This window comes from Magnolia sinica, chromosome 6 (genome assembly GCF_029962835.1).
Source record: "Magnolia sinica isolate HGM2019 chromosome 6, MsV1, whole genome shotgun sequence".
Taxonomy (NCBI): domain Eukaryota; kingdom Viridiplantae; phylum Streptophyta; class Magnoliopsida; order Magnoliales; family Magnoliaceae; genus Magnolia; species Magnolia sinica.
The window spans coordinates 74,119,723-74,130,119 of NC_080578.1; the positions used below are offsets into that span (position 1 = coordinate 74,119,723).

General features: G+C 39.2%; 1 non-coding gene across 1 annotated transcript; it reads right to left on the minus strand.

Annotated features, from left to right (window-relative positions):
• Nucleotides 1-9,101: 9,101 nt before the first annotated feature.
• LOC131250423 (small nucleolar RNA R71) lies at nt 9,102-9,208 on the minus strand. The gene has a single exon (XR_009173349.1). It is a non-coding gene; the product is annotated as a small nucleolar RNA R71 (small nucleolar RNA).
• Between the last annotated feature and the right edge of the window lie 1,189 nt (nt 9,209-10,397).

Genomic DNA, 10,397 nt, shown 5'->3' on the forward strand with positions numbered 1-10,397 from the left:
CAATCTGTTGACTGGTCACGTGGGCAGGAGCCCATCGTGATATTTATATGCCGTCCAACCTGTTTATAAGGTCACTTGGACCTGGGGGTGGGCGTGGGGCCCACCGAAACGTGGTTCACAAATCCAGCCCACCCATTATGTGAGTCCCACCTGGCTGATGGTCCAGACCAACTTTCAGCAACATCCAAAACTCAGGTAAGCCCCACCAAATGATTTTATATGTTTTGGGCATGTCTTCACATGATTTTAGATGGTGTGGCCCACCTGAGTTCCATATACGGCTGATTTTTGGCAGGGAGGCTACCGCCCTAAGGGTCCACCCAATGCACGGCATTGATGTTCGAAACGCATCACAGTGGGGCCCACGGCTGGAGCCGTGAGGCCTAGCTCGGTCGTCCATTCACCAGGCGCAGGTAGTGCCTGTGTGTGCACTGACAGCAGCAGCAGCACTGCTGCTCGTTGTGTTTTTTTTTTTGATTTTATGTTTTTCTACGGTTTTTAGTAGATGGGGCCCGCATCAGTAAGATCCACTCCAGCCATTGATCCCTATGGCTTGATACAAACCCATAGAGTCCAATATTGAGCTGTTTTTGATATACAGGAGCATCAGGGAGTAAATCGAAGGTAGGAACACTGTTTCCTATACCATGGCCCGCCAGGAAACCAGATCAACCTCATTTTTTGGTTCAACGCCTAAAATGATCTAAGGAAGAGGATGGATGGCCTGGATTATATAAAAACATCAAGGTGGGGCCTGCATGAGTGGCCCACCACTCCCTTCTCTTTGGCTAGCCCGTTAGTGCACTCCCATGTCAATTTACACTTCACTGTTCGCCAACGTCCAGCGTCCAGGGACGCTGGACGACATACATAAACACATCATTGTGGTGGGTCTCATGTGGACGTGGCCCACCAACATATATACATATAATATATATCTTATATTATATATATAAATTACATATTATATTATATATATTATATAAAATATAACATATAGAAAGAAGGATGTATTGGGCCCATCCAAACAGTGGATGGTGTGGATCATCACCTACAATAGGGTGGGCCACACCGTCTGATGTAGATGGACGGGGTAGATATAACACATATTGGTGGGATCCACACCATCACAAAGAAAGAGAGAGAGAAAAAAAGAGAACAATAAAGAGAGATCGGTAGAGTGGAGGGACCCCGCCACTATGGGCCCCTCTTGGTTTAATCACATACATCAAAATGGGTCCCACCAATAAGTGGGCCCCCAAATCAAGAAATCAATGGTGAAAACTCAAAGATCACCCACCTTATCTTCCTTCTTCTTGGTCCCTTAGACTCCAATTCTCCTTAGCTTGCCTTTTGATGGAGATTGATGGGAGATTGATGGTGTGGATGAGAGATGAAAGGGTGTAGATGAAAGATAAGAAGGTGGACCACACTTGTGGTTTGGGAGAGAGAGGTTGGACGTGTGGAATTTTTTGTTTTTTGGGAGATTTGAGAAATGAGAGAGAGAGAGAAGTGATGGGAGTGATATGGATGGGTGAGGTGTGATGGGTGATGGGTGATGTAAGGAGAGGTATGGGTTGGGCTGAAATTTTTGGAAAAGAGGAATGGGTGAAGAGAGAGAGAGTTGACTTTGTGGAGAAAGAGGGATGGGTTGTTGTATTTGGGTAAGGTGTGACTTGACTTGTACTTGACATGAGTGATTGATTGATTGATGGGACATGTGGTAGAGATTCCCTCGTAATTCGCAACACACGGCGTTTCTTTGGAATGAACACAGGTCCACATCTCCTGGTCTGGGTATCGGTTCGGTGCGCAAGTTATGACGTTGGAACCGCGGCGATGGCACGGTCGCTATGATGCAAGTTTCGGTTCGAGCCGACTTCGGTATGCGGGAGCTGGTTTAGGATTGCGCGCAATTATCGGATACGGTGCGAAGGTTACCGGAATTCGTCCGGAAGGATCGCGGAAGCTAATGGAACGGTACGGACTAGGACACGGGTCTTATATAAACAATTCCAGAGTAACACGTCTCTATAAAGGACGCCAATCTTTTAAATTTATGATTCAACTAAGCGTTACAAGGCATATACTCATCGTAATAAAGACTAGAAGAGAAATGGATTTCCATATATTATAAATCTCATAGGTTAATGTTCATTTTGCCTACCCAAAGATTAAATGTATTGGTAATGGGACACTAAAATTCAGCAAAACCTTTAATAATGCCTAATTTCTTCTTAAAAGATCCGCTGATGGCAAGAATTGCATCATAAAGGTTTGTGTCCCTTAATTAATCCGCATATTTTTCAAGGATCTCACTGATTCATGTATCATGGCCCAAATGATACACAATAAGACATTGAATCTTGAATTTGTTATCCCACGTTATTCTCTCTGGAGTGGTGAGCACCCTTCAATGAAAAGTTTCGACATAGTGAAAAGGATTAACTAATGAGGGTCATAAAATTGGTATAAGATTATCATCTCCCTGGTAACACTAGTGACTCAATGCCCATTCGAGTAAACACCTTCAAGGAGTTGGGGTTTTATATGATACGAACTACCAACCGTCCTAAGCCGAGGCATATCCCAATTATTAAAAGAATCTCCCCTTGTGATAGGACGAAGTCATTAAAGTTCTTTACCAAACCTTATGGGTTGATTATCTGGGGAAGTTTCACCCAAACGTCTTCATTGTTCTAGTTCACGCTACACCAGGCAGTATCAAATCTTGTACAAAGGGTTGTGCCTAATGATTTAACAAAATGTTCAAGGAAAATCCTACTCAACAGCATTACACTCTTCCCATTTGTCTTTTGATCCAGACTTCAGAGAGTAAGGTATGTCCCCCTTGGCTACTGATATTAAGATATGGAGTAAATCATTTATTCGAGAGAAGAAGTCTATATTACCTGGAATTGGGAATAAATGGGTTTGTCTCTAAGGTTTAAAACCTTCAATACTTACACTAGAATGGCCCATGGGATCTAAGGAACGTGAAGATCCCCTAACATAATAGACACTCAGGTTGTGTTATTTTCACGACCTTTTGCAAATGAAGTAATGATCCTCTTTTATTTCCTATATCAACAAGAGCAAATATACATTAAGTACTCTTTACAATGTCAAATAAGAGAGTATGAAACATATATAAAAGAAGTAATTGGAAAATAATAATAATAATAATAATAATAATAATTAATAAATCTAAGTATGGGGACAATAAGGCCCATATTTGCCCCGAGTGAAGGAAGGCGTGGCTGCGAACTTAATACAAGAAGGTCACACTAACTGTTAGAGTTCAAGAAAGGCTACGTTAACGAGTAAAAAATAAGAAATAGTGCACCTATGTACAACTAGAGGACTCGGTGGGACTGTGAAAGACGTGTGTGGTTCCAGTATTTATAGTAGTGACAACATTTCATGCATAAGTTCTACTACAACCAAAGAGAGTTTGTGAACTCACATCCAACACTCTGTATTCTATCAAAACAACGTTAATGTAAGATCGTATTGGATAGAAGTGGGGGCATTTCTTGGGATATAAAACCGCAGAGTAATTCTAAGTTAAAGGAAGGCGTGACCCATTATTCATGAAGGCAGAGACACATGATGTGGCTAGAATTTACAAAGGTGCAGACCCAAGGTGCGACTCAAAATCATAAAGGGCCGAACTTAAGGCATGGCCCCAAGGCCAAGTCCGTGCCATCGCACTACCATGTGGATCGACCTAATCTCATTTCTCGTCACATCATCGCTATGCCACCTTAGATGGTGCAATTGCCAAGTGGCGAGACCATTAGCCAACGTGAGAATGCAAAATCATCGCCATAATCCCTAAGGAAGCCTATAAATACTCCATGGGAGTATCTCTCTAAAAACTTTTCACACTTTCACTTCCCTTGAGTTTTGAGCTATGAGGGTTGAACAATTTTTTTCAGGTAAAATTGTGAGAAAATGCACCATTTTGCCTATCTTCAGTGAAGGCGCAACCACATCACCTTCACGACTTGGAGGAAAAGCCACACTACTTTCCTAAAGTGAGGAAAAAGCTGTGCTACCTCCCATGATGCTATATTATGAGCCCCTATATATAATACTGCAACCTGTTTCCAAGAATCGTCCGACGATTTCGACAGGATGTAGATCGAACGTACAAGTGTGCACCCAAAAAAAGTGGAACCATATAAAACCGTAACATATACTAGCGTAATCGCGCCATCAAGGGATCCACATGTACCCTGCATGCATGAATGTGCACCTCCGATTGAAAGATATCGCGCGAAGAACCCCATGCACATGTGTGCAAACATCCCTTAAAACACCCTATGTGACATGATTATGGCATCAACATGACATCATAATTTCTAAAAAAAATATTAAGTTAATGAAAATACACTAATCCCCTAAACTATCCCATAATTTACCTATAAACACATTATTAATCTTAATAAAGGTAACCCATACATTTTCCTTAAAAGTCAACCAAATCCCGTATTTTAAAGGGATGATTGCCACATCACTCCATCCAAAAGCCATTAAGGGAAGTTATCTCATCATTAAGCTATGATAAGCACCTTTAAAAAGTGGTTTATTAATACTTAATAAATGTGTAGATCACCTTTTCCACTAAAGTTAAAAGAATCCCTTAAAATAAAGGAAGCTAGCCATGTCACATATTCTAGAACTCATCAAGAGTAAATTAAGTACCATTAAAAGTAATTAAGGTGTCTTAGCCTTAATGAATGGATTTGGTTAACCTTAATAAAGTAAAACCACCAAAGTCAAAGACATGATCCCCTAAATTAAGGAAAACTACATCTTATGTTCCCCACCTTTTCTAGAAAAGTATAAGCTATGTTAAAAAACTTCTAATCACTTTCACCTCTATAAATAGGAAGGCCCTAGCACAAATTTGGGTACCTAAGTGCCCAAATTTCTTTCTCCACAATCACCCTTAACCCCTCTCTAATCCCTCTCCCACTCTCACAACCCATCTCCCATAAACACTTTCTCATTTCCCTCCTTATCTCCTCTTAGACTAGGATAGAAGAAGGAAAAGAAGTAGAGAGAGAAGAGAAAGGAAAGGAGGGAAGGAAGAAGATTAAGAGAAAAAGGAGAAGGAGAATGATTAAGCCCTCCACCATCCATTAAGCGAATTTAAGAATCCAGCCCATCCAACCATCTAAACACGTGGGTACCCCTTCACGCTTTGCTTTCCTTTACATTTAAAATATATAGGTGTGCATTTTTTGATTTTATGGTGGACCCTTGATCTTAGGGCCTATTGTGATTCACACCATCTTATCAAAAATACAAGTGGAACAAAGACGTTGGAAGAAGCGAATTCACTGATTAAGGTGGGCCACAATGGATGAAGAAAATTTATTGACATTTCTTTTTTTAATTTGATTCTTTGGCTCACCTTGTGGGACCAATTGTTACATGTATGCATTATCCCCATCATCTATTCATGATGGATCGAGTTTGTTGTCTAGTACCGTGGTCCGCACAGATACCCTTTTGAACGGTCCGAATTTATGAGGTCCACCGATATTCAATTAGTCCCAAATTATGCGATGAATGAATACTTAATTGTTTCCATGTGTACCAAATTTGAGGTCAATCCGACCTATCTAAACCATTCATCTGATTAATGCAATACGAATCAAGTTTGTTGTCCAGTGCATTGGTCAACACAAATATCCTTCTGAATGGTCCAAATCTATGGCAAAAAAATATCCCATTGGTCTCAAATTTTATATGATGAATATATACTTTATTTTTACCATGTGTACCAAATTTGGGTTCAATCTGATCTGTCTAACCCCTTCATCTAACTAATTCAATACGGACTAGGTTTGCTATCCAGTGTAGTGGTAAACATAGACACCCTTTTGAACAGTCCCAATTTGTAGGGTTTACAGATATCTAATTTATCCCAAATTTTTTGTGATGAATGTATACTTTATTTTTACCATGTGTAGAAAATTTTAGGTTAATCCAATCTACCTAAAATCTTCATCTAATTAACGCAGTCTGAACCGGGTTTGATTTCTAGTGCAATAGTTAGTACAAACACTCTTCTGAACGATTCAAATTTGTGGGGTCTATAGATTTCTAATTGGTCCTAAATTTTGTGTAATGAATGTATATTTGATTTTTGCCATGTGTACCAAAGTTGGGGTCAATCTGATATGTATAACCCCTCCATCTAACTAATGCAATCTAGAGTAGGTTTGTTGCCTAATGCAATAGTCAACACAAACACCCTTTTGAATGGTCCAGATTTGTGGGGCCCACTGGGGACATGAACATTGTCCATTCATTTTCCCCCTTAGTTGGTGGCATGGGGTCCCCAAAGCTCAATTAGATCTAAGCCTAGTTGGGCCACACCTTGCCCCTAAAGATCCATCAGATTCAAACATAGGATGGGTTATACCTCACGAAATAGCATGTGAGGTCCACTTAGGCCGCACCTTGATGAATGTGTATTACATGCACATTACATATCCATTTGCCAACAAATTTTTGGGAATGACTTATGTAAAAATCAAATAAATTTAAAGCCCAAATGGGCCACATCATCTGTATGGTAGGAATAGTGGCCACTGTTAAGGGTCAAATATTGTATATTGGACCCCATTTATTATTTAGTTTTATGAACATGATAATGTTTAATGTCCTATTTTAATCATGTTTATGTTGTAATGTGAATTTAAGAGCTTGGATTGAAAAGGATGCTAAAAGCACGGATTTAACGCATAAGAATCACCAAAGCAAGGATGGATCTTATGAGACCAAGAATGAAGAATTCACATGCCAAAGATCCAAGAAAATGAAGTAAGGAATGAAGAGAATTGAAGACTTGAAGTGAAGAAAAGGAACCCTAAAAATCGACTTCCTTCGACTAGTCTAAGCCCTCCTTCGACCAGTCGAAGGATCCTGCTCGACTAGTCGAAGGAACTTCGACTCGAACTCCAGTGATCAAAATCCTTTAATTCTCGTCATCCTCGACCAATCAAAGATAACCCTCGACCAGTCGAAGATGGCCCTCGACCAGTTGAGGGTTGTCCTTGACCAGTCTAGAGTTATGTAGACAGCATATGAATTGTGAAAATTAAAGACGGTTTTCAGAATTTTCCAACTCGAAGAGAAAGTTTGAGTTGCAAAACTATAAATAGGGGTCCCTAGGATGTTCCTAGCTGTCTTCTAGGGTTTGAGGACTGGAGCAAAAGGGTGGAGCCACCATTCGAGAGTTTTATTCTTCTTCCTTAGTTGATGTTTTGTTTAAGAGTTCTTAGTTCAATTATGTCTATGGTTGGCTAAACCTCTTAGCTAGGGCTAAGAGGTGAAGTTTATAGCGTGATTGGGATGTTTGCTTTGTTTTGATTCATGTCTTGTTGAACCTTGTGGATTCTAGTTTGATTATGAAGGAATATTTTTAGTTTTTAATGGTTTGTTGTGACAAATTACAATGGATCTATGATAGCTTGAAATATCTTCTTTTTCTCAACTTGAAATTATGAAATTAGTAAGTCATGTTGTTCACCATCGTCCCTTGGGCATGGTAGGGTGATGGAATCCTTCCTAACCTTTACAATTCTCTTATGATTGGTTGTGGGATTGGTAAATCATGTTGTTTGCCTTGTCTTCTGGGCATGGTTAGGTGCCGGAATCACTTCCAAATCTTCACCACTCTCATCCATTGATGATTAGATCCATGAGAAGTTCAGAGATCTGACAAATCTCTTCTTGCTAATTGGATATGATAGGACTCTGATTCCAGTTGTGTCCTTGAATCATGTAAGTTACTGTCCCAATTGCTACAAGTTGATCCTTGGAAACCCTAGTTACCACCTTTGAATTTGTTAGTTTTAATCACTTTAATCACAATTACTCTCTCAATTAATTCATATTTAGATTCACATCTTCTTCTAGTTCTAGTTCTAGTTACTTTCAGAATACATATGAGATTAGTCCTTGTGGATTCGACCTCGGTCTCACCGAGATTATTACTACATCGCGACCCTACACTTGGGGTTGTGAACAAGTTTTTGGCGCAGCTGCTGGGGATTAACGGCTGTGTTTTTTTGAAATTGATTAGTTTTAGAAATAGGTTAAGATTAGGATTTATTTACTTTCTATTTTAGGATTAGGGTTTGTTTAGATTTTTTTTTAGAAACTAACTAACTTTTCTGTTTTGTAGGATCCTAATATAGAAACTTCTAATTTAGTAATTTCTTTCTAAAATTTCTTTCTTTCTATTTCTATATTAGGGTTTGTTTTCTGTTTTTAGAGACTTTCTATTCTAGGATTGCTTTTTTTTTTTAGAAACTAACTCATCTTTTTATTCTGATTTTAGAAAATTTCTAATTTTAGAATTTTTGTTTTGCAGGATCTTAAATTAGGAACTTCCAATTTGGTAACTTCTTTCTAATTCTCTTCCTTTCTTTTTCCAGAATTCTTATTCCCTCTTTCCTTTTTAGGTTTAGGTTAGAATCTGAAATTGAGGGCTGAGAGCGTTTCATGCCTGAGTGGGTCCGTGACAACACTCGATGTCTTTTGAGTGAAGGAGGATTAGTTGAAGGGTTATCTATCCATCACAGGATTAGACACCACTCGAAATCCTCAAAGTTAATTGAAGTGATGGTTGCTAATCAACCAGTCAATCAATCGGAAAGACAACCTCAACCTCGGGTTGAGGAAGTCCAGGATGAGAATGAGTTGCATCAAGCACCCCCGCCTCGTACTTTACGAGATTATTTACAACCGGCAGGGGTCAGCACACCTTCCTATATGGTTTTTTAGAAAATACAGGAAACATGGATATCAAGTCAGGAGTGATCCAACTCCTTCCAAAGTTCCTTGGACTTGAATCTGAAATTCCTTACCTGCACTTGCAAGAATTTGATGAGGTTATAGCTACTTTATACTTTCCTAACGTGTTTGAGAATATGGTCAAGCTGAAACTCTTTCCTTTCTCCTTGAAAGAGAAAGTTAAGACATGGTTGTACTCACTAAGTCCATGATCTATTGGCACATGGAATGACATGATGAAGGAGTTCATAAAAAAATTCTTTCTATACAATAAGACGAACACCATCAGGAAGTCAATCATGAACTTCGCCCAAAAGGAAGATGAAACATTCTTCCAATATTGGGAATAGTTCAAGGATCTCGTCAGTTCATGCCCACAACATGGTTTTGAAACATGGTGCATAATAACTTTCTTCCACGATAGATTGACATCTTTCATGCGCCAATTCGTTGAGACGATGTGCAATGGGGAATTTATAAATAAAAATGTTGATGAAGTGTGGGATTACTTTGACAAACTCGCTGAAACCGCACAAAACCTAACACTACATCTAAGCCTACTCAATCAAAAGAGGGGCAGAATATACCTTTAGAAAGAGGATGATGATATGAATGCTAAAGTAGCTAATCTCATAAGAAAATTCGAAGTCATGGAACTAAAGAAGGATAAAGGAAACTATTTGTGGTATTTGTGCTTGCAACTTTCACACAACTAAAAATTGTCCAACAATACCTGCTTTTTAAGAGGCACTGAATGAGCAATCTAATGCCGTGAATAGTTACGAAAGACCTTTCAATGGACCCACCTCCAATATATACAATCCTAGTTGGAGAAATCATCCTAACTTCAGTTGGAGGAATGGACAAACTGCTACTCTTCAAGGATTCCTTAATGAAATTCCAAATCAAGGGAAACCTCAAGAGGAACTGGTTCAAAATTCCACATAAACTCATGATATTACTCAAGTAATTCGAGAACTTAGAAAATTTATGCAAAAGATGGATTCACTTATTACAGTTATAGAGAGGGGGATGCTTCCTACTCAACCTTTCCCCAATCCTAAACCGCAATACGAAATAACTGATCCAAGCTCTTCAAATCAAATGGAGCAAGCTAAGTCTATTACCACTCTTAGGAGTGAGAAAATAATTGACAAATCTATTCCGGTAAGGGCTGAAAAGTCTAAGGACCCAGAAGAGGACAATGATGATAGACCTAACACTACTGCACAAAAATTAGAACCAGAACTTCAAGGCAAGCTGATTACCCCATTTCCCCAACGGTTGATAGCACCAAAACCACTCTCTAACTCTCAGGACATTCTAGAGTTGCTTAAGCAAGTGAAGGTTAATATTCCTCTACTAGATGTAGTAAAACAAATTCCTTCTTATGCCAAATTTTTGAAAGACCTATGCACAACTAAGAGGCGGCAAAGTATCAAAAAGAAAATTTTTCTGACAGAAAAAGTGAGTGCCATCCTCAAGCAAGATGTGCCACAAAAATATAAAGATCCCGGTAGCCCAACCATCCCTAGTGTAATTTGGAACTACCGAATTGAGCACGCACTTCTTGACTT